This window comes from Petaurus breviceps, unplaced genomic scaffold (genome assembly GCF_028583685.1).
Source record: "Petaurus breviceps papuanus isolate PSGF00001 unplaced genomic scaffold, PetGlider_PUasm1.0 90731, whole genome shotgun sequence".
Taxonomy (NCBI): Eukaryota; Metazoa; Chordata; class Mammalia; order Diprotodontia; family Petauridae; genus Petaurus; species Petaurus breviceps.
In genome coordinates, this window is record NW_027187325.1 from 9,732,348 (window position 1) to 9,756,140 (window position 23,793).

Genomic DNA, 23,793 nt, shown 5'->3' on the forward strand with positions numbered 1-23,793 from the left:
ATATATATGTGTGTGTGTGTGTGCAATATATACATATATTTATGTGTGTGTGTATAATGCATACATGCTAGCTATGTGACCCTAGGAAGGTTATTTAACCTCTATCTAAATCCACTGGAGAAAGAAATGGCAAACCACTCCAGTATCTTTGCCAAGAAAACTCCATACAGGGTCACAAAGAAACATAACTGAACAACAACACTAATATATAGGGTTTATATCAGATTTCTTTAAGATAGCATTAATTTTCTATTTTTTTATTTGAAGATCTGATATTTATGATGAAAAAGTTTACAATTATCTCAACTACAAAAATTTTATTTGATATCTTTTTTTAAATCAATGCCAACTTTTTCATCTAATAGGCTAGGGATATATAGCAACCTCAAATGATAATTCTGTGCAGGTTCCACCGAAAAAAAAAACACAAAATAATTTAGTAGCAAATGTGAACAACACCTTTGCATTCTGTTGGTTTGTTATTGCTGTTTTTTAAAGGAAAACCTAAAAAGGCTTCTAGAGTTTTGAACCTTGATCAAGATCACTCAAGAAAATTGTTAATAGTTAGACAACTAACAACAACTGCTGTGATCGATCTGAACAACTGTCATCCTGTGTTCATACTAACCCTAACCCAATCATCTTCCTTCTCAGGCATTTACTATCTCACAACCAGTCTGTTCCCTCAACCATCTAATAACACAAATGCATAGCCATTCCAAAATCTACCCAACACATCTAGCAACCAATTCCTAGGGAGGCATAAATATATATATATACATGTGTTCCAGTTACCGTAACTATGGAGCTCATTAATGGCATCTACTATCCCAGCAAAATTTATGATCATTGATCATATATGCTTGCCAGGTAGCTCTAGGCTAAACAGTTATCTGGAATCAGGTTGGGAGACCACCTTCATCAAATAGTTTACAAGGTTATTTACTTCATGCTCTCTGCATAAACTGGCCCTACCTTGGATAGTTTGGGCCAACTTTTCCCCTCCTACTTAGCTTCTGTATTTCCCAGTTAGAAAGTAGATGTATTTTGTAAAATAAAACATAAAGCACAGTTATTTGTTACTAGTAGTATATAATCCTCTTTCTCACCCCCAACTCAGGCCCTGCATTGTTGGATTCTCCCCAGAAATATTCATTCAAGCATTTGCCCTACTGTATACACAAAACTGGGGAGTCAGAAATCGCAGTTTGGAAGTGGTCTCTCTGTCATAAAAATTAAGCAGACTTAAAATCCAGCTATGCAAGGAGAGTACAGCTGCTTCTCAATGAAGTAATTTCAATTCCTTATTATTATTATTATTATTATAGAAAGGTTTCTGACAGAATGCAAAAGATCGTTCCAATTTCAAATTTATGACCATTAGTTATGGCACAAAGTTTCTTGAACATACATCACTTCTATACTTGTCAAATACAGAACCAAAGCCACAAGAAAATGAACATTTCTAGTGGTAGAGCCAGCAGAATGGTTCCAGATAATAACTCAATTCTATTATGAGCAAGGCATTGTACTACAGCAGAAACAAACAAAACCCAGTTGCCTTAAAAGAGCTTGGGGGGGGGGTGAGGGGGCGTGAGGGGAAGATGGTGAAGATATATGTGCTCAGCTAATAAATACAAGATAATCTGAGGAAGAAAGGGGTGTTAAGAACTATTGGCAAAGGCTAACAACTATGGGAAAGGTTTCCATAAGTGGTAACTGAGCCTTGTAGGAAGCTAAGGAGTCTGGGCAGCTAGGGGGCACAGTTAATAGAGCACAGGCCCTGGAGTCAGGAGGACCTGAGTTCAAATCCGACCTCAGACACTTAACACAAAAACACTAAAAACTAGCCATGTGAACTTGGGCAAGTCACTTAATCCCCAACTGCCCTACCTTCCCCTCTCCAAAAAAAAAAAAAAAAAGCAGCAGCTAAGGATATCCTTAGGAGGAAGGACTGCATTCCCAGCAGAAGGAATTGTCTGTGCAAAGGCACTGAAACAAAGAGACGGAATACAAGATTAGACAGTTACAATGTAATAAAAGATGATGTAAAATAAGGTTGGAAAGGTAGGATGGAGTCAGTGTGCAAAGAACTTTAAATGCCAAGCTAAAGAATTTAAACTGTACATCACAAACTCACATTTAGATTTTAAAATTTACAAAATTTCTTATAACACATTTGAAGTAGGAAGTACAATGATCATCCCCATATTATTACAGAGGAGGAACTGGAGTCTCCAAGAGGTTAGATGACTTGCCCAAAGGGTAAGTGATGGAATCTTGATTCAAACTCAGTTCTCCTACTAAAGCCGAAAGTTTTTCCCACTGCTACCCTCTACTTCCCATCCACAATCTTTCCACTTTGAACCTTTACTTCCTGCTGACACATTCTTTATTTCTTTCCCCAGTTTTCTTAACATAAAAATCTTGACAGCATGTCCCAGAGTCTCAGATATCCCCAAATGATTTACCTGGCCAAGATGCGTATTACCCCCTCTGAAGTCAGGCAATACTTATCTGTTAAATGACTTTAAAGAATAAGCTGAAAGACCTTTACAATAACACTGCTGAGGTCGGACCAAAGGATATCGATTCAAGCAGATGAATAGCCCATTAAGTAGCATCAACCAGCTTAAACATTTAACAGGCAGCCAAAAGTTCTTACAAGCTTGCTGACTTCCTCTCCCCAAAACTCCTGCTTGATAAATTCTTGATTTTCACTTTTCCCAATAAATCCCAACTTCAGTATCATCCAAAGAATGCCTACAACCGACCCGGAGCGTCGGACCTCAGTTATCTCAATACCAGTCTGCTTAAGATTTTATCAAACATAACTTTAAGCATATGGCATTCCACCTAGAGACATGTGGAGGACACTGCCCGCATCACACACACAGCACATGAAGCTGGCCAAAAAGAAACGATCTGGGTGTGGAGCTGGGTAATACGTGACTGACGAATGGCAATGGAAGGTGCCACACGCGGGGTGGGTGCTGGGAATCTCGGCCATCACCCAAACCCAGGAGGCTGCACTGGGTCCCGGCGCGGGCACAGCCCAGACTGCAGCCGTGGGGATGAGGAAGGGCCGCACTCCGAGGAGGCCTTCCTTTACGAGAGGTAGGAAGTTCAAGCCTCGCCGCTTCTGGGGACGGGAAGGGGGAAGGACGGCGTCGGTAAGAGAGGCGCGTTATACAATGGGCGGAACCGCACCGTCCCTCGGCGGGCTGGTCCAACCTGCATCCGGCAGGTACAGGTGACTAAGGAGCCGGGCTGGGGGGAGACGCCCAGCCTGAAGGCTCGGTCCTATTAAAAATCCCTACCTGTTTCTGAAGTTTCACTCTGGGGGACAGAGAAGAGCCTCTAATGGGCCTGGAGGCTAACAGAATGGGGGGTGACGCCCCCCCCCAGTTCCCCTCACAGCCTCTTCTTTCGGCCGCGGGGCGGGGGCGGGAGGGGGCGGCCTTAGAGCCAGCCTCCCGCCCCCACCCACAGTGGGAGGGGGGAGAGAGAGGAGGAAGAGGGAAAGGGAGGGGCGGGGCCACGCCCGGAGCCCCACAGGCCCGCCCCGCACCCCGCTGCCCCCTCTGCTCCCCCCCCCCGCTACGGCCGTTACCTGGACCTGCGAGTGTCCGGCCCCCTCCTCCTCCCTTTCTTCTTTTTCTTCTTCTTCTCAGCCCCGACCCACCCCTTCCTAACTCCCGGACGCTTTTAAATTTCTCCTTCCTCCTCCCCCGCCGGGAGCCGGGCCACCCTGCGCCGCCGCCGCCGCCGCCGCTGCCGCCTCCTCAGTATTGTCATTGAGCCGCCCAGGCACGCTCCCGGAGGCGCGCCCCCGCCGTCGCCGAGGCAACCCGGAGGGTCTCGAGAACGCGCGCTCCCCTCCTACTCGTCTCCGAGCAGAGTTCCGTTCCCACCCCCTCGGGCCCAGCAGCCAATCGGGAGCGAGGGGTGCGGTGGTGCCTAGAAGTCACGAGGGAGAAGGAGGCGGGACCTGTGGGGAAGCCGGTACGAGTAGAGTCGGCGCGCTCCGCAGCCTTGCCCCCCCCCCCCTTCCCTAGGGCTCGAGGCTGCGGGGAGAGCCGGGGGGCGAGAGGCTGGGGAGGCGGCGGGGGGCGGGGCAGGCCCTGAGCCCGGCTTAGGTCTGAAGGAAGAATCTGCTGAGTCAGGAGAAAATGAGAGGCGGAGCCCACGGACGCGGGGCGTAGAAGATGCATTTAAACCGGGCGGGAAAGCGCGTGGCAAGCCGGGGCTCCGAGGCGGCGCGATGCCGGGAGCGAGTCGGTGCTCCGGTCATTTGTCCTCGTCCGCACAATGACAGAGTTGGACCGTAGTCACTGCCAAGTTTATGGCCGCCCCGCCCGGGCCCCGATCGGCACAGCGGGCGCCGAGTCAAAAATGTGAGAGCCTTCTGTGTTCCCGCCGAGCCCCCGGCCTCGGATTTCACGGGGGCTGGTCCGACTGCCCTTTGGGGAGGCCACCCCCCGCGTCAGCGCAGGGCAACGCTAAATGCCGGCTAGAAGTCGGTGAAAACAAGGATGCGCTGTTCTGTTCAAGTTCATGGGCCCCCTGAAGTCCATCCACGCGCACCACAATGTAAATGCCCCAGAACCGGCCATTTCCAAGCTTTCAGAACTGCTGGGGGGGCACTGAAGTCACCTGAGGAATTAGGCTGCCCCGCCAGCCCGTGTGCAGGGCCTGAGCCCCGGCCTTCCTCCTCCAGCTTGGAAAAGGCACGATCCCGGGGCCAGACCTCGCTGCTCCACGAGGAAGCCCCTCGCACCGAAAGGAGCCTCATCCCCCCTGAGGTGGAGAGTGACGTGACCCTTAGGGCAAGTGGCTGGGCCAAGTCTATAGGCAGGTGTGCTTGAACTCCGGCCTGGGCGCCCCGCCCCTCTATACATACATACATACATATATATATATATATATATATATATATATATATGCACACACACATATGTACATGTATGTTTTTGTAATTTTTTCTTAGTAATTTCACCAGCTCCTATGAGTTCAGTTATATCTACGAAGATAACTCTCAGATCTATAGTGTCTGATGAGCCCCAGGACCACATCATAAATGCCTTTTGGATGGGATGTCTTATGCGTGTCTCAAACTGGCCAAAACAAACTCATGATGGTCTTTCCCAAAAAAAACTCACCCCTGTTTCCAACTTGCCTGTTTCTGTTGAGGGTATCACCAGTCTGCCAGTAACTGTCATCCTCATCTCTTTACTGTCCTTCACACCCTACGTATCCAATCAGTTGCCGGTCTTCATAGCCAATAAATAACCAGTAACCGATGTTATCGTTCATTTGTCCCCATCTTAGCTAAAAACAATCGCTAGCATTTACATGGCACCTGCTATGTGCCAGGCACTGAGCTGTACAACTATTCTCTCATTCCATCCTCACAACAGCCTTGGGAGGTTGGTGCTATTATTATCCCCATTTTACAGCTGGAGGTTTAAAGGGAAGCAAAACCAGGTTAAGTGATTTGCCCAAGTCCTGTCTGGGACTAGATTTGAACTCAGGTCTTCCTGACTCTAGGCCTGGAGCTTGATCCACTGTACCACTAACTTCCACCTACCCTAATTCATAGCCACTGGCCTCATTTAGCCTCCACCAACTCTTGCCTGGACTATTGCAAAAACCTCCTAATTGGTCTTCCTCACTACAGTCTTTCCCTTCTCCAGTTCATCTTTCACACAGATGTCAAAGTGATTTCCCTAAAATACAGGTTTCACCGTGAAATGTCTCTTCTGAAAAAACTCTACCAAGACAAGTACAGATTCTTCCGTTGGCCATTTAAAGGCCTGCACAATTTGGTCCCAGGCTACCTTTGCCAACATACCGTACTACACATTATTTCCCTTTACATACTCTACATTGCAGCCAATCTTCCTCCCACAGGATAATCTATTCCTTGTTTCCATGCTTTTGCACCCACTGAACCCCATGCCTGAAATGCACTCCCCCTAATCTATGGCTTTTCAAATCCCTGTCTCCCATCAAGTGCTACCTTCTACATAAAACCTCTGATTCTTTCAGCTACTAGGCCCCTGCCCCCAGATGACTTTGCATTTATCTTGCATGTGCTTTGTATTTGGGTGGGAGGGAGGAAAAGAAGGAGAGAAGGGGGAAAGGGAAGAAGGAGGGAAGGAGAGACTTGTTTTGACTGGGAAGGAAAGGAAGGAGAAGAAAAAGCAGGAGAGTGGGTAGGAGGGGGGAGGGGAGCAGAAGGGAGAGAGAGAAGGAAGGAGGGAGGGAAAGATCTGTTATGGTTGAGAAGAAGGAGAATGAGAAGTGAAAAAAGGCAGGTAAGTAGGTCCAGCAATTTTTAATCCCAACATTAATATTCTTAATTTGTTTTTTTCCCCTACTCAACTGTCCTGATCACTTGCCTTGTTCTGATTCACTCCTGTTCATTTAGGCTTCATATTTTCCCACTGTCTTCTATCTTCATCTTCCCCACCCAAAGCATAGATCCTTCATATGCAGTCACGAACCTACTTCTAACTCTTTTATTTTGCAATCTGTGTATTAGGTGCATGTTTCTATATATTTGTGTCTATATTCAAAACTAAATATAAGACTAAATTCCAAAAGGCAAGTATTGATTTTTTTATTCCATAGAGTTTTAGAGAATTTGAAGTACTATTCTCATTCACTAATGTAAAGAACCCATAATTAGATGCATGTATTAGTACATCTATTATAATATCAAAAACTCACTTATGTAGTACATTAAGATACATATAGCACTTCCTTCAACAACACTGTGAAACAGCTAGTACAAATATTATTCTGCCTATTTTGCACATAAGAAAACTTAGGCTTTGAAAGTTGAAGTTAGGAGGTGGCCAGGTGGCTCAGTGAGTAAGAGCTCCGGCCCCAGAGTCAGGATGACCTGGGATCAAATCCGGGCTCAGACACTTAGCACCACACCCAGAAATAACTGGCCGTGTAACCTTGAGCAAGTTACTTAACCCCAATTGCTTAAAGAAAAAAAAAGAAAGTTGAAGTTAGTCCATAATCACATGGCTAGAGTTTAAGGCAAGATCTGAACCCAAGTCTCCTGGCTCCAAGTTCTATGGGAAGTAACATTCCTTTTTTAAACTCCTAGTACCATAGAGAATGTTAGAACTGGGGAAAAACCTTAAACAGCACCTAATTCAATCTCCTCATTTTACAAACAAAGCAACTAAGACCAGGAAAGGAGATTGTCCAAAGTTGTGGTTCCCTATCTAGTGTTCTTTCCACGAGATCTCCCTGCCTCCAAATATCTATTATTCCGTATCTGATTAAATACCTTCCACCAGTGCCCAGAATAGACCCCACTAAGGTGATAAAATAATTAAAGTTGGAGAAACATTTCCTTCTTACAGCAGGGTTTCTGAACCTGGAGTCCAAAGATCCTGAAGAATTCCATGGAAGGTTTCAGGAGGTCCATGAACTTGGATGGGAAAAATGTTGCATCTTAATTTCCCACCAACCTCCAACTGAAATTTAGCACATCATTCAATTATAATTTTTTTTTAGATTATTCTAAGAGGGTGAAAGGAAGACTGCCAAAGTGGTATATGACAAACAAAAAAAGGCTAAGAACACCTGTTCTAGAGTTTTTCTATTTACAATAGAAGCAGTTTATAGTTGAACCATTATGTTCAGAGGCCATATAGTCCCCTAGCCCAGGAACTTTACAGGTGAGAATACTGAAGCCCAAAAAAGGTAAGTGATTTGCTCAAAGGATTTCAAACCCAGGTCCTTTACCTGCAGATCTAGGGTTCTTTCCATAAACTATGCTGCCTCTTTTGTGACATCATTTTTTTTAAGTTTGTAACTCCATAATTTATTTTAAAAATCAAAAGCCAGCACAGAAATTTAAGATTTTTTTCCTTTGTGTAATATATTTAACCAAGAAAAGTTTAGATATGTGAGCCAAGCCCTGATTGCCAAAGTCAAATGGGAAATTCAGACAACAAATTGAACAAATTCAAAGGCAGACAGATTTTCCAGTAACAATGCTATTCTTAAGTGACTTCTTACCCTTCCTTAGTAAGATTTAAAATTATCATTTGTTTCAGATTGCTAACTAGATATGGCAGTGTCTACACTCAGCCTACCCCCTTCTTACTCTCCCAGCTCAGCACCTAGAACCACCACTCATCTCTCTTTTCTGTTGTTCTCTTAATTGTTTCAAGGGTGTGAGGTCTATCTTTGCCAAGTGGGTAACAAAATCTTTAAGGGAAAAGATCAAAAGTTTTATACTACCTTTTTTTTTTAATCCCATAGTACCTACCTATATAATGTTAAAGCATTATTTGCATCATTGGAGTAAACAACTTCCATATTTTTTAATCATGTGTAAAAATAATATTGATAGGTTAATCTTAGAACAGCTTTTCATTAATAAATAATTTTAGTTTGGGGGAAAGATTATGTTAGGCTTTTTGGGATGATAACAATGCAGTGACTAACAATTTGGGCAAACAGAAGACATTTATCCTAAATAAAACTGATGATCACACAATCTTATTTTCTAGCCACCTAAACAAAAATATAGTGACTATTATTCACATTCATTATTACTCATTAATATATTCACATTCATTATTATTATTCACCATGTTTTTATATTTAACAGTCCTTATAATAAAGTCCCTGGTTTTGCCTGCAATAAATAATCTCCTGATCCACTGACTTTTTGATGTTTTCTTCCTCCTAAAATTATATTGAATTTATTTATCTGTTCTATCCCTTTAATCTGTCACATCCCTTTAATAGAAGATAGACCCCATGAGGTCAGGGATTGTTTCTCCTTTTGTCTTTACATCACTAGTACCTACTTAGTACACAACTAACAGATGCTGAGGTGCTCAATGAATGAATGAATATGAGATGCTTGACAAATTCTTAGGATAGCATGTTATAGTGGAAAGGAAACTGAGCTATTGTCCCAACTCTGCCACTGAGTCAACCTGAGCAAATCACTTCATTTCTTTAGGACCTCAGTTTTCTTCTCTATATAATGAAGGAGTTGGGTTAAATCAGGCAATAAGCATTTATAAAGTGCCTTCTACGTGCCAGGCACTGTGCTAAGTGCTGGGACTAAGATACCAAAAAAAAAAAAAAAAATTGGCAGAAGACAGTCCCTGCCTTCAAAGTGCTTACAGTCTAACTGAGGAAGACAACACACAAAAGAAATCTGAAAAGTAGCAGGGTAGGGAGGTATTCAGGGCAGAGGCTGGGGGGAGAATGCCCAGAGGAGTGCAGCCACATAAGAAATGAAGAAGTGATTTGCTTCCGACAGTCTGGGCTAACCTAGGTTTAGTGCCTAACCTAGGCGTTCTCCTTGGAGGGAGGTTCTGGAGCAGCTCTCAGCTCTCTACCCTCCAGTTGGCCAGGATTTCTATCTTACATTTATATCATTCACAGAGTGTGTATTTGGCTCTCACCCACAGTAGGTGCTTTAACAAATACTAAGTCAGTCAATAGAGCTTCATTTATATGATCTCCAAGCTCTCTCCAGGCCTCTGACATACTATGATTCTCCATTTTTACTCTTTATTTCATGTTATGCTTCCTACACCTTCACTATCTGACACCTGTCCAGAAGCCAAAGAGATCCTTAAAGAGGAGGCTGAGCCCAAATTATCCAGATGGTCAAAGAATACTATTCATTCTAATCATCTGGAGAATATAACAACAGTCTGCCCAAAGTACAACTATGAAGCCATCAGCGTTCGTCTTCTATTCTTCTTCACCTCTTCACCTCCCTATTCTTAATCATTTTTCTCATTCATTAATGAGTCCAGTGTCTCTGGGCTCACTTTCCACTATACTAAAAAGCACTCTTAGGACTAGTTTTGTAAAGTCTTTCACATTCACCCATTCATTAATTCCTTCAACAAACATTTATTAACCACTTACTACAGGCAAAACCTTGTGCTAGGGGGTGAAGAAGAATTGAAGATTAGATAAGACATAGCCCTACCCACCAGCAATTTACAGTCTTGTAGGAGAGATCAGTCCCATACCACTGATACAATTAGAGACCAATAAGAAGGGATGGGTCCTAGATACTATATACTCCCTAGTCTTGGAATATTTTAAGAAATCAAAAATGGAAGTTCACGTATCAGTCTAAATATGGAAACTGTTTAGCCCAATGATTGATTTTTCCCATATCTAGTCCATTGAAATACTACCTCCTTTAAAAGGTCTACTTGAAATGCCATCTACTACAATAAGCATTCTCAGATCTCTCCAGTTCACATTGATTCTTCTCCCTAGACCTGGAATAGGATTTAGTCTATACCTCTCTTACATCCTTACTGTTTTTCAGTCACATCTGACTCTTCATGACCCCATTTGGGGTTTTCTTAGCAAAGATACTAGAGTAGTTTGCCATTTCTTACAGATGAGGAAACTGAGGCAAACAGGGTTAAGCGACTTGCTTGGAATCGCACAGCTAATAAATGTCTGAGGCTGGATTTGAACTCAAGTGTTCCTGATTCCAGGCCCAGTGCGCTCTGTCCATTGTGCTACCTAGCTGCCCATTCTCTTCTTACATTAAACAAGTTCTATTCTGCACTATTGGTAGAACTGTAAATTGATTCGGTCATCCTGCAAAGCAAATTTGGAACTATGCCCCCAAAGTTAATAAATTACAAATACTCTCTGGCTCAACTACCAGACCTATACCCCCCCAAAGAGATTTTTTTTAAAAGAGGAAAAGGACCCATATATACAAAAATTTTTATAGCAGCAATTTTCATAGTAGCCAAAAACTAACCACAAAGAAGATGCCTCCTTACTAAGAAATGACTAAACAAGTTATGGTATAGGAATGTAAAGGAATATTATTGTGCCTTAAGAAATGATGAAATGGACTACTTCAGAGAAAACCTCTATAAATTAACAAAACAAAATGAGTAGATTTTATACAGTGACAATGACAATATAAAGAAAAACAACTGAAAGACTTTAAAACTCTGATCAATGCAATGATAAACCCTGAGTCCATTAGACTGAAGATGAAGCTGGCCACCCATCTCCTGCCAGAGAGGTGATAGATCTCATATGTAGAATGAGACACTCACTCATTTTTGGATGTGGGGATCTATGTTATTGGACTATAGTATTTGATGTATTTTCTTTTTCCTTTTTCTTATGGGGGAGGGAGGAGGCAGGGAGAGGAAAAGATATTATTAATGTGTATTAAAATAAATAAATAAATGTTTGAAATATTTTAGCTTCTGTTCTATATTATAGTTGACTGTATGTTTCAAATGCCCCTACTAGACTGTGAGTGCCATGAGCTCTCTATTTAATCTTGTTTCTTCTTCAATGCCCATTTCAGGGCTCTGTAGAAGAAGAGGTATTAGTCAAAGTTGAAGCTGAACAGTTTAAAGTATGACTCCATCTTGGGGCATCTGGATTTTAGCCGGGGCCTTAAGATAAAAGAATGACGTCCTAACATCATCCAAGGAGTAGACAAGCATCTCTGGTGCTCTTGAAATCACCAACTCTAAATGACTATAGCATAGTCACATGTAAAAATCACAATAATCAATCCAAGTCTTTATTCACATGTTACCTAGCAGCTCAGGACTGTATGGAAGAATGCTTTATTAGTGGAGTTACCAAAAATAGGAGAGAGGATGGCCATTTCCAGTATGGGAATCTCCAAACAGGACAATGTTCCCAAATGCCCTAGAATGATTATATGCCCAGGAAAGGGAAACTCTCCGTTTTCTGGTAGAAGTTTGTTGTAGCATTCCCTCCCTCCCAAACTTTAGAATTCATTTCAGTGTTCCAACTTAATAGTTATTAAAGTAGCAAGATAACCAGATACTTTTTATTTATTTTTAGTTTTCAACATTCACTTTTATAAGATCTTGAGTTCTAAATTTTCTCCCTCTCTCCTCTCCCCCCTTCCCAAGATGGCATGCAATCTGATATAGGCTATACACATACAATCATATAAAACATTTCTGCATTAGTCATGTTGTGAAGGAAGAATCAGAACAAAAGGGGAAAAACCACAAGAAAGAAAAAGAGACAATAGTATGCTTTGATCTGCATTTAGATTCCATTGTTTTTCCTACTGATTACTGTTTTCAACCAATAACTTAGAAGTAGTTTTGTTTTGTTTGTTTGTTTGTTTTTTACTTTTTGGAAGGGGGAATGCAGGGCAATTGGGGTTAAGTGACTTGCCCAAGGTCACACAGCTAGTACCTGTTAAGTGTCTGAGGCCAGACTTGAACTCAGGTTCTCCTGACTCCAGGGTTGGAGCTCTATTCATTATGCTGCACCTAGCCGCCCCCTAGAAGTATCTTTGTTAAAGGACTTTCCAAAATAACCCATCACAGGAGAGGTTATCTATTTATTAAAGTCCCTCTGGGGAAGAGATGGTGGAACATTAACACAAATTAACTAAAGGGTGGTAAGACTAATAAGGCCCAATTGAGCCAGCCCATGAAATCAGCTTTAAAATGAGTCATCTTCTTCCACAAGAAATTTATCCAGTTGGAAAGCACACATCACCCCCCCCCAAAAAAAATAAACAAATTGTATCTTAATATACCAAAATAACTGGAATTACTGATTCACAAGTAAAAATTAAGGAAAATTAGCTCCCCAAATAGTTTCTTGCACTATTTAATAAGATTACGGTAATGCCAATTTCTCACATTATTTGGTTTTTAGTTCTACTGGCTTCACGTGGAAATTATTCAAATTTCAGAAATGGAATTGACTTCTTAACAAAAAGCTTAAACCCATGCAAAATGGAAGCAGCTGGAAAGATCTGCTTTCAATTTACATAAATGAAGAATAAAATCTGGTGTAGCATTCTCCCCCTTGGGTAATTTCTCTCCTAAATATGTGTATTTATTTTTCCTCCAGCTACTGTAAATTATTCCCAAATCACTATGATTCAGAGCTAATCTGACAGCAATGAAATATTCAAGTTAAGTACATCTCCTCTTAATCTTGCCTTATGTTTTCCTGTCCTGTGACATGAAAGTCAAGTCACTGTGGATACTGGTGAGCTTCCTATTGGAGGTCACTGGATAAACAGATGACTAGAAGGTGAGTTTAGAAAGGGTATGCAACCTCAAGTATCAATTTCTAACTCATGGATGAGAGGAAGATAGACCATAGAATCAGAGCTTGAGTTTTAAAGGACCTTAGAGGTCATCTTGTTCAATGCCCTCTTCCCATTTTACATTTAAGGAAAGTTAAATGGCCAAGGTCAAGATCACCATGGTGAAGTGGAAGATGTAGGAACTGAACCAGACTCCAAAGGATAAGTGAGTTCATTTCAGACAGCAGAAAAAGGATTAAACTTGTTCTCCCTAAAGTATTTTGTTGGGGAAGCTAGGTGGCAGAATGAATAGAGCACTGGCCCTGGAGTCAGGAGGACCCGAGCTCAAATCTGGCCTCAGACACTTGACACACTTTCTAGCTGTGTGACCTTGGGCAAGTCACTTAACCCCAACTGCCTCGCCTAAGCCCCTCCAAAACATATATATATATATATATATAGGTGTTGTTGTTGTTATCAGTCATTTACATCCTAGTGTGAATCTAAGTCCCTGGGTCCCTCTCCCAGAGGCATCTGCATAGAAGCCTTAAATCGAATATGAATCAATCACCAAATAAATTCCACACGTGGAATGGCAGACAGTGTCCTCTATTAAAGAAAATCCAAGTGTCAGGGTTATCAGATGGCCTTCCCAGTGCTTCTTATGCTATAGTTCATATATTAGAAGCTAGAAGGGACCTTAAACAGTCTCTAATCTAATCCTTTTATTTTACAGATGAGGAAACTGAGGCCCAGAGAATTCAAGTGACTTGCCCAGGGTCATTCAGGTAGTGAGTAGCTAACTAACCTGGGTTCAAACCCAGTTCAGTTCCTCCAACTCCTTATTCAGAGCTCTTTTTTCACAGACAGCCTGTGAGATCTAATTCAAATCAGTTTAACAAACACATGTTAAACTCTTATTATGAGCAGCTAAGTGTCACAATGGATAGAGCACTGAGCTTGGAATCACTTACTCATTTTCATGAATTCAAATCCAGCCTCAGAGAGTTCAAATCCAGCTTCAGACACTTACTAGCTGTGTGACCCTGTGCAAGTCACTTAACCCTGTTTGCCTCAGTTTCCTCATCTATAAGGAGGAGCTGGAGAAGGAAATGGCAAACCACTGCCAAGAGAACCCCAAAATGGGGTCACAAAGTGAGACAACTTAATAAAATTTGCAAGGTACTGTGCTAGGCTCCGAGGACACAAAGATGGTCCTGGCCTGCCTCCACCATCATAAGACACCTTGGACACAGTGCACTTTAGAGAAAAAGTCCATTGTTCCCTCCTGTCCACATCCTTATTCCTCAGCAGGTTGAATGTGGTTTGCATATAGATAAAAAGCCCTTGTGTGTCTCCCACTTTACCCTAGCTGCCTTCAGACACAATTGCAAACAGCTGAAAATAATGGCAGTCTACGCAGCCTACAGGCATACAGAGCAAGACTTCCTAAAACAGGGACAAGACTCCCCTGGGTGGGAAGGAACAAGCTGAGTCAGTTCTGAGAGGATCTGTCTACAGATCTGTGGGCTGGAGCTGAACCATTTAACAACTCTGCCATCATCTGCCCCTCCCCCTCGAATATGTCAGCAGTCCCTTCTGTGAGATTCTATCAGTAAGCTCTTTCAGAGCCAAATCACAGCATAACCTCTTCTTTGCATGGACTCAGAGGAAACAGAACCATGGCTCAAAGATGTCTAAATAACACTGTGTCAGCAACCAAGAAACAGAACAGGGAGGCTCCTGCACAGGAAAGAAGTTGGCATTTTAAATCAGAAGTTATCTCTATTCCTCTCCACTCCCACCAACCTCCTTCACTTGTTTAAAAATACCCTCTATTCTGGATTTGCAGTTTTACCTACAGTCCTTTTCTTCTGTTCTACTATGTGTAGAGAAATTTATTTTATTTAGTGTGTAGGTTCAGAATTTTTTTTAAAAAACAAAAATATTCCATTTCAGTATGTTTCATATATTTTTATTTCTGGTCATCCAGCTAGTCTATAGAGAGATCATAGATTTATAGGAGGCAAGAAACCTTCAGGGTCTTCTAACATAACCTATTAGAGGCAGCTAGGTGGTTCAGTGGAGACAAGAAGACCTCAATTCAAATACTACCTCAGACATCTGCTAGTCACATGACAATGGGCAAGTCACTTAACTTCTGTTTGTCTTAATCCACTGGAGAAGAAAATGGCAAACCACTCCCAGGATCTTTGCCAAAAAAATTGCCATGGACAATATAGGCCATGGGGTCAGAAAGAGTCAGACACAGTTGAACAGCTAAACAAACAACACAAAGATGTGGGACGATGGACTGACTGCTAGGTGTGGAGTTCAAATGTGATTTCAGACACTTGCTAGCCAGGTGACCCTGGACACTCAACCACTTAGCCTCAGCCTCAGTTTCTACAACTGTAAAATGGGGAAAATAATAGTATTCCTCCCCCCTCCTGCCTTGTCATGAGGATCAAATGAAATTGTATTTAAAAAGTGCTTAGCTCAGTGTCTGACACATAGTAGGTGCTATCGGAGTGCTTGTTTGCTTCCTTCTTTCCCCTCCAATTACAGATATGGAAACTGAGGAAGTAAGTAGCAGAGCAAGATTCTGGAGCCAGGTTCTCTTATTCTAAACCCAGTGCTTTTTCTACTATTTCACGCTGCTTTTCAGGCATATGCTAGAGTAGAAATTAGAATGGCAAAGAGTCTTTCTGACCATGATATTTATGGCTATTTTACAGAGAAGGAAACTGAGGCCCAGAGAGATTATGTAATCTGTGAGCCTAAAATGGACTGCAAGACTCTCCTGACTTCTTCTAGCCAAAGGATATTTCTGAAATCTCTCCTCTGGCTCCACTAGAAGACCTTAACATTTTCCCTTCTCTAGAGTGAAGTTTCCTTTGACACATTACTTCTGAGAGGCTACATACTTTAAATTGTCCACCATGGGGCCCATAACGAGGACAGTGCAAGAGTGCTTGTCCCCATAAAAGACCTGTAGGTGTCGGGTGCCCAGGGAACTTTGTATTTCCTTCTCCAAATCTAGTCACAGTCATAAACTTGGGCGATTGGGTGTTTACAAGGCAGTTACACAACCTCAGCAAGACATAAATCTGATTGGATCATTTATGATGATAAATCTCTCAAAACTCTTTAGGTATTCAGTTTATTCCCAGGGCAGGCTGACCCTGCAACTTCCTGCCTCGGCTTCCCAAGCAGGACTGCCAATCAGAAGTCCTGCTCCCCCTACCCCCAAACCCTAGCTGATTATACAAGTCTTTCCAGTCCTTTGTGGCCTGTGTCCCCATGGCTCCAAGAAGTCTTCCCCGAGGCTCCGGGCCCAAGCTGATCTCTCCCTCTGTGACCTCCTATGAGCTTTATAACTAGTACCACCCCATTTACTACAAAGTCCAATATCTTGCTTTGTTCTCTTTTATTAGGGTTAAATCTTAACACCTCAATTAGAATATAAACTCGACAAGGAAAAAAACTGGTTCTTCTCCTGTATCCTTGATAGTCCCCCTAGCTCAGAGTTAGCTGGGTACCCAGGGCTGAGCACCTGGGTGTGGATTGATTTATTGAAGTAGTGAAAGAAGGCTTTGGTTACCCCAGAACTTATCACTCAATCAGCAGTCAAGTTTGTCTTCACCCTTATTAATTTATTTATAAAATTCATATTTAGGTAAACTTTATTATTATATTAATAAAATAATTTTTTAAGCAATTGGGGTTAAGTAACTTGCCTGAGGTTACAAGGCCAGTTTTTTTGTGTAGGTGTTAAGTATCTGAGGCCAGAACTGATCCCGGGTCCTCCTGACTCCGGGGGCCAGTGCTCTTACTCACTGCGCCACCTAGCCACCCCAATAAAATAAAATTTTTACAAAATTTATTTTAGAAATATAATTTATCCATAAATTTATAAATGAAAAAGGAAAATTATACTCTCCCTTTCCTCTCCAAGGAAACATTCTGTCCTCTCTCTGTCAAAACCTCAATACCTTTACCAAGTCTCCAGAGCTTTCCTCCTTTAAAAGATGGAAATTCTATTCCGGAGCTAATTCTCACCGACAGGGAAGATTGGTGTCTGTGGTGGAAATGATAGGGATGGTGACTATTCCATCTTAGGATCCATAAATAGCCTAACACACACCCTGATTTGGGGAGATCAGATTTTAAATGGTTCAGAGAAAAATTTGGTCTGGAACCATTGCCTTCGATTCCTCACCTACTTCTCAATCCCCTAAAATTTGGCTCCCACCACTTGCCTGAAATTGCTTGCTCCGATTGTTGCCCATGATTTTTTTTTAACCACTAAATCCAGTCCTCTTTTCCCAGGCTTCGTTACACACAATGCCTCTGCAATCTTTAAAACTATTGACTGTCCCTCATCCTAGACACTCTTTGTCTCCTTAGCTTATGTAACTCTCTGGGTTCTCCTCCTGCCACTCTGACTGTTGCTTTTCAATCTTCTTTGCTAAATCACCATCATCATTCTCCCACCCACTAACTGTGGGCTCTCCCTAAGGTGCCCTTTTTCTTTTCTCTATCATCTCCCTCGGTCACCTTATCAGCTTCCATGGCTTTAATTATCATCTCTATGCAGATTATTCCTAAATCTATATGTCTCTAGACCCTAGAGCTAGACCCTAGCCTTTATCTCTGAACTCTAGTCCCATTTCACCAAATGCTATCTCCATGTGATTTCTGACACAATATTTCCAATACAAATATCTGGTTTCTCTTGAGCTCCCTCTTCAAGTCACCTAGGTTCGCCACATTGGAGTCATGATTAACAGTTCACTCTCCCTCACCACCCACATCTAACCAGTGGCCAAATATCATCAATCTTATCTCCACATCTCTCATATCTATCCCCTCCTCTCCACAGAACTGCCACTTAGCCCACTCCAAGCCCTTCTCTTTCTCTTAGACTGTTGCAATAGCTCTGCCCACTTCCACTGTGCCCCCTTTCCAATCCATCCTCCAAAGTGATATTCCTAAAACATGAGTCTATGTCACCTCTCACACCCATGGCTGCATGCACATACACTCAAAAATCTTTAATGGCTCCCTATTAACTCTGGGACAAAATACAAAATCCATAGGCTATCATTTAAATCCCTCTACTGTCTGGCTGCCGCCTCCCTTTCCAAGCTTATTCATATTAATCCCCCTGACATGCTTTGTCCAAGTCAAACTGGCCCATTGGCTCTTCTTCATACCCAGCATTCTGTCTCCAGCCCTCACACCTTTACCCACGGTCCCTCCAGTCTGGAGAGCATTCCCTGCTCACCTCTACCTTATGGAATCTCTAGCTTATGTCACCTCCTACACAAGGCTTTTCATTATATCCCTAGCTATTAGCACACTCTTCCTCCCAAATTGCTTTGTACGGCATCATAAACGTATACTTTCTATTTACTAATCTGTGGGCATGTTTTATTCCCCCAGAAGAATGGAAAGCAGAGACTGTTTCATCTCTTTGTGTTCCTAGTACTTAGGATAGTGCATGCCCAGTAGGCACTTAATATGTGTTTGTTGAACGGAATTAAATTGAACTACAATGTGACAGCTAGAATACTAGAAGTGGGAGAGAATGAGGGAAAGGGGAGTTGGGAAAGTCCCCAAGACAAACTTTGTAGACTTTACCATTTTAGTCAGGGCCAATTACATTTTGTATTAAGGGTGACCCAGAAAGAGTAATAAGGCATGTAAAAATGTTAAGAGACAGGGTTTAGGGGCTGGCGGTAGGGAATCGTCAGCTAGGTTCTGGGCAGTCCAGATGCCCCAATGTGTTTATGATCCCATAGCAGCTAAGAAATGCATACCCCCAGCCCTCCCTGATGAATGTAATTTAAAAGATGGCATTGCTGTGTAAGTTATGTTTGTTAAACATTTAGCAAATTATATCTGATTAAAGTATCATTATTCAATAAACTTAGACTGAGACTAACAAACCAACAAGTATAGCCAAGTCCATTCAAGGAATGTTTTTTAATGTCTACTACATGTAGGGCCCTGTGCTAGGCACTCAGAAAGCTGCAAAGATAAACACACACAGGCCCTGCTAAGTGAACTCAATCTAATATGAATAAGAGGAAAAATGCCGTCTTACACTTCACAACAACTCTTTGAAGCAGTTAATTCGAGTACTTTATCCACATTTTACAGATGAGAAGAGTGAAGATCAGAGAGGTAAAAAGCTGCCAACCACAAGCTAGGAGACGGTCTTTGTTGCAAAGGGCCCATAGTAAAACAACCCAGAAACATGACAACTTCATAGCACTGGGCCATCTCAGAGGTAGAGATTTCTATGGCCAACACAGATTATAATGGAAAGCACACTAAACAAGGAGGCCAGAGACACTCTAGTCCTAGCTCTTACCTTAAGTCACTTAAACCCTCTGTGCCTTGGTTCCCTTATTTGTCAAACTGGGGAATAATCCCTGGGCTACTTGAGTGGCCATACAAGTATAAAGTAATTTCAATCTGAATCCTAAGAAATGAGGGTTTGTGCTCAAGCCAAAGGACTTACCTTCCCCTAGTTTACATTTGCATTATGGAAAAAGAGACAAAATGGGGAGGGGGGGGTTGTGCAGAGAGAACATTTAACTTCCTAAAGAAAAAAATTATTTTAAGAACTTTAGCAACATCTATTTGCATATAATTCGTATTAGACTCATAGGATCACAGAGTTAGCCCTGTAAAGGGACCTTAGGGTCCCAACCTCTTTCTTTTAAAAATAAAGAACTAAGGGCGGCCAGGTAGCACAGCAAGTAAGAGCACCGGCTCCAGTGTTGAGAAGACCTGGAGATTGAATCCCGGGCTCAGACACTTAGCACCCACCCAGAAACACCTGGCCATGTAACCTTGAGCAAGTTACTTAACACCAATTGCTTAGGGGTGGCCAGGTGGCTCAGCGAGTGAGAGCACCGGCTCCAGTGTCGGGATAACCTGGATCAAATCCGGGCTCAGATACTCAGCACCACACCCAGAAATAACTGGCCGTGTAACCTTGAGCAAGTTACTTAACCCCGACTGCTTTAAAAAAAAAAAAGAAAGAAAGAAAGAAAGAACTAGGGGAAGCTAGGTGGTGCCGTGAATAGAGCCCTGGAATAAGAAGGACTTGAGTTCAAATCCAGCCTCAGATACTTACTATTTACTAGCCATGTGACCTTGGGCAAGTCACTTAACCACAATTGCCGTGCCCTCCCCCCTCCAAAAAGAAAAAATAAAATGAAATAAAATAAAAATGAGGAAGCAAAGGCTCCCAGAGGTTTAAGTGATTTGCCCAAGGTCACACGGCTTATAAGAACCAGGGTTGGGTCCTTCTTTTCCAAGCCCAGTGCTTTTCACTCCTGAGAGCCCCTCTTTGCAGCACTTCACTATTCACCATTCATTTGGGTTTCTGTGTGCTTGAGAGAAAGAAAATCACACTTCTTTAAAAGAACCTATACTTTACACTTTTCACTCACTCAGACTGACCTCCCTTCTATTACTCTCCTCCAAATCTGCAGTAGTAGGTCTAATTTTGTTCAGTTGTGTCTCACTCTTCATGACCTCATTTGGGGATTCCTTGGCAAAAATAGTGGAGTAGTTTGCCATTTCCTTTTCCAGTTCATTTTACAGATGAGGAAACTGAGGCAAACAGGGTTAAGTGACTTGTCCGGGGTCACACAGCTAGTAAATATCTGAGGCCAAATTTAAATTTAAAAAGATGAGTCCTCCTGACTTCCACCTAGCTGCCCCAAATCTGCAGGAGTAAGAGCTTTTACTGGATTTCTCTCTCTGTGCCCAAGTAGGACAGCATCTGAATCAACTAAAACAGGTGTGTGCCTCCCCTTCCCTCGATGCTTTTCTTGATGAGGAGGCATCATGGTGCATTGCGAGCTTGTATTGCACTTGAACTCAGAAGACATGGGTTCAGGTAGGGCTTTTGTCACTTAATAACTCAGTGACCAAGAATAAGGCTCTGAGCCTCATTTTCCTTGTCTATAACATGAATTCGTTGCTAAGGAATTTGTTGCCTAACCCAAATACCCCAAGCTGTAATTTATGCCTTTCCACCCCATGTCTATAGGGGATAGCAATCATAGAATTACAGATCTAGAGTCGGAAGAGGGCTTAAGAGGCCATCTAAACTAACCCTCGACCTCCCTGGCTTCCTTTAAGTTCCAACTGAAACCCTACCTTCTAAAGGAAGCCTTCTCCAACCGCTCTTAATTCCAGTGCCTTCCCTCTGTTCATTATTTCCTTTTATCCTATATAACTTGCTTTGTATATATTTGTTTGCATGTTGTCTCCCTGATTAGATTGTAAGCTCACTGAGGGCAGGGACTGACTTTTGCCTCCTTTTGTATCTCTAGTTGCTTAGCACAAGGCCTGGCACATATAATAGGGTTTTAATAAGTACTGACTGATTTTTAAAATAAGGAAACTGAGGCCCAGGAAGATTGAGTGAGCCCAAGTTCATACAAGAAGAGGTAGGATTTGAATCTAGATCCTCTGACTCAGTCAACAAGCCATTATTAAACACCTACTATGTGCCAGATACTGGATACAAAGCAAATTCTAGTAAGACTTTCAATCAATAGGAATTGAGTGGGATAAAATACAATCAGTCATAGGATCATAGATTTGGAGCTTAATCACCCTCCATAAACTTGAAACCTGTGGAGTCACCCCTGGTCTTCTCTTTCCTAGATGAAAGTAGGACTGGAGGTTGGGGATGGGGAAGTAGGGAGTGCAGCAATAACTCCAGTTCAAATTTGAAAGACATGGGCAGTAGTCATGCTTAATACAAAGGAACAAAAATCTAACTGAAATTTCAGTTATCAAGAGTAGGAGATTTGGGGTGTCTAGGTGGCCAGCCCTGGAGTCAGGAGGACCTCAGTTCAAATCTGGCCTCAGACACTTGACACACTAGCCATGTGACTTTGGACAAGTCACTTAACCCCAGTTGCCCTCCAAAAAGCAAAAAAAAAAAATGAAGAGTAGGAGATTTTGTGATAAGAGGAATGGTTGGGAAATTTCTTCACATCCCTCAATCCCACCACAAAGGCAGTTGGCTTGTGACCCACAAAAAGCTTGAACAACAGAATGAGACTGGAGACCTAGTCTACCTATGGGGCCTCTCTCTCTCTGGGAACAGGGAGCAGTAGAGAAACCAGTACCTAGGGTGGTACGTTAGATTGGATGTGCAGCAGCAATTAAGGGCCAAAAAGCCCATCAATCACAGGGGCTTGTTTTTACACTTGGGGTTTTGTGAGTTGACAGGACATGTTAATCGTAACGTACACTTAGCAGACAGAAACAAGGGCCGGTAATTACCAGGTAGTGAGTAACCCAGGTCATATGCCTGGCACCATTCCCTGATTCAGGAGCCCACAGCTGAAGCACGAGGGTCTGTGGGCTTGTGGAGGAGTCTGTCATGTAAGCAGCTATGGGGTTAGGTGAGGGGGAGTAGGTAGAGAAAAAGAGAACAGGCAGGTGCACAGTGGGCCAAGGCCTGGCTTTAAAGAAACCCTGAGAGACTGAAGGCTTAAGGTTCCCACAGGAGAAGCAGCTCCTGCTTGCCTATGCAGCTCAGGGATGGACAAGGGGAAGGAGGTGAGCTCACTCAGAGCTAAGGATGTGGGAATCATTCAACAAAGAAGCTGTGGAGGTCAGAGCTGGGCCCCAGTTTGAGGGGGTTGGGGTAAAGAAGAGCCAGACTTCTGGGGACACTACTACCTGAACTCTGCTTCCAACCCAAAAGTATGCCAGAGGTTTAGACAAGTCAGCATTACCCTCTGGGGGCATCTGACTCTGCCAAGGAGAAACAGGAAACCAGAAAAAGGGCCTTCACAGGAATCTGAAAGGTGACATGGGGAAAGAGCACTGAACTGGAGTCAGAAGGTCTGGCCTGAGTACCAATTCTCCTAGCTGTGACCTTGGGCCACTCACTTCTCCATTCTGGGCTCAGTTTTCCCATCTGTGAAGTAAAAAGAGTTGAACTGAAAGGATGGCTCAATGCCTTCCCAGGTCTCACTTTGTGATTATGCAGTCAGTAGGGCTGGGGTTTTTTGTAGCAGGCTCCTCCTGTTCCCTGTCCCATCCTATCATTTCCTATCTTCTTCTTGCTGTTCAGTAGCTTCTGTTCTGACTCTTTGTAACCCCATTTGGGGTTTTCTTGGTAATGATACTGCAGTAGTTTACCATTTCCTTCTCCAGGTCATTTTATAGATAAGGAAACTGAGGCAAACAAGGTTAAGTGACTTGACCAGGGTCACACCGCTGCTAAGTGTCTGAGGATGGATTTGAATTCAGGAAGATGAGTCTTCCTGATTACAGGCCCAGTGCTCTATCCACTGTGTCCCCTGCCTACCGTAGCTCCTACCTTACAAGTACCTATTTATCAAAGGCCTACTATTTGCCCAGCCTTGTTCGAAGCACTGTATAGAATACAAATGAAGACATGATCCCTGACCTCTAGGAGTTAACCATCTCCTGTATGAGGCTACCTCCTCCGTGAGATCCTTCCAAAGCCCCCCAGCTGCTAATGCCTCTTTCTAGAAATTACCTTTGTAGTATGTGTACATGCTGTGGGGACTTATCAGGACACCTTTGATCAACTGATTCCCATCCCCTCCCCAGACCAGTTAATGAAATTACAGAAGGGCCAACAATGGGAAATGAGGGAGTAAGGTCTTGAGAGAAGTACA

General features: G+C 42.8%; 1 protein-coding gene across 6 annotated transcripts in view; it reads right to left on the reverse strand.

The window, feature by feature from the left end:
• RALB (RAS like proto-oncogene B) overlaps positions 1-23,793 on the reverse strand; it is a 103,579-nt gene that overhangs the window by 48,446 nt on the left and 31,340 nt on the right. For 2 of the 6 annotated variants that reach the window (XM_069066905.1, XM_069066906.1), the window contains exon 1: positions 3,614-3,817. The exons of 2 other annotated variants lie outside the window; for them this stretch is intronic. The gene's annotated coding sequence lies outside the window, so the exon portion shown is untranslated. Of the gene's footprint in view, positions 1-3,320; positions 3,458-3,613; positions 3,818-23,793 lie in introns of those variants that run through there. 2 more of the 6 variants (XM_069066910.1, XM_069066908.1) reach the window with 2 other exon arrangements.